The sequence below is a fragment of the Sinocyclocheilus grahami genome, unplaced genomic scaffold (genome assembly GCF_001515645.1).
Source record: "Sinocyclocheilus grahami isolate Dianchi unplaced genomic scaffold, SAMN03320097.WGS_v1.1 scaffold751.1, whole genome shotgun sequence".
Classification (NCBI taxonomy): Eukaryota; Metazoa; Chordata; class Actinopteri; order Cypriniformes; family Cyprinidae; genus Sinocyclocheilus; species Sinocyclocheilus grahami.
Window position 1 is genome coordinate 374445 of NW_015505930.1, and position 1773 is coordinate 376217.

A 1773-nucleotide genomic window follows, 5' to 3' on the forward strand; every position below is an offset into this window, starting at 1 on the left:
TTGACTATCCATTATAGGAAATTGGACGCTGATTGTCCTGTCCCTATGAGCACAATTGTGGATGGAAGTACACAGGTGTGAACGTCTGCACGTGGACACCATCTACTGCTTTTACTGCTCACTCGCACATCAACACAGCTCTGGCGCACTAGTTGAACTCTCACACACATCGGACAGTCTCTGACAGGCTTTAAGCTTAATCCAATAAGCACAGTATGTGTTTCAGCTTCAGATCTGTACATTACACTCAAACACAGACTTAATTTCTCAAAATAGCAATTATCATGGGGCTTCCACGAACTTTTCCACTTTTACAGAGTCTTTTTTAAAAGAGGTCTCTTATGGACATCAAGGCTGCATTTATAGGATCAAAAACACAGTGAAAACAGTAATGTAACAGTAATATTAGAACAGTCCAAATAACTGTTTTCTATTTGAATATATTTAAAAATGTAATTTACTCCTGTGCGGGGGGGACGGGACTTGCGCTTTTAGGGGGCACACTTTTAAAATTGATTTTAACCTACTTTCAGTATTATTCATTCAGTCATTTTTCACCATGTCATGTATCACTGCAATCTCTAGAAGTAAGCTATAACAGTTTAAACTTAAGTGAATGTTTCATTTATCTGACTAATAATTTTGTATTGTAGTGTCGGGGGAGTCATGCACTCATTATATTTGTGGGGGCATGAGTGAAGGTAGGGTTGGGGGGGAGGCCTCGTCATGCTCCTCATGTGACACACAGCAGCCACGATAGCACTTTATAACTGATATAGGCTTATGTTTTATTTATTTTTGCCTTTTTATTCGAAATATTCCCAAACGTGTTAACTACATCATGAAATATCTCGATTCTCAATTTTGTGTAAGTAAATGCATTTTGCACCTTTATAGATTAGGTTAGTTGTAGGCTAGTGGGCAATGGACAAAGTAGCCTAATAGTGTAATTTATTAACTATGCATAAAACCCGTCTTTTTACTTAAGTACCAGATATGGGTATCATGCCATAAAATATTTTTAATATGACTGACTTTGTATTTAATGCGAATTTAATAAAAACATTGCTAGTTACTAATTATAACGCGTTCATGGTAGAGAGAACATTTACATTATCAAAAAACATTCTCATTGACTTCAGTCTAGCCAGAGTTCAAACAATCTAAAAAACTCCCATTATAATCACTGAAGCGGTTTACACTGTGAAATGAATATCTTACATTCGGAGGCACATCTGCACTTTGTTGTTTCTGATGAGAAAATTCGCCAGAGAGCAGAATTCAGTCAGCGAACCTGCGCACTGAACAAAACACCGGCGTTTCAGTCATGAATCGAATGAACACCTCTGATTGGTCATTGCATTCATAAGCTCAACAGAATCATGTGTGATTGGTATTAATGTGCAGCACTGTAAAAAAAAAACGCGTCTGGCTCTGCACCAGTCAGCGAACGCAGATTTGAATTTAACACCTGGTGAAATTTTACTTTTTTCCATTACTGCAACTCACAGGACAAACTGCGCATTGGACCCAAAATTGTTTGATGTGATACGATTCCAAATTTAGGGGGGCCAGAGGGGGAACCAAGCTTGTTGACTAACCCCCTCCTCAGAACCGCCCCTGCTCCTGTGACAGAAAAACTGCATTTTAAGCATCATTACTCCAGTCTTCAGTGTCACATGATCCTTCAGAAATCATAATATGCATTTTTTTTTTTATTATTCCCAATATTGAAAACACTTCTGCTTAATATTTTTGTGGAACCGTTTTTTT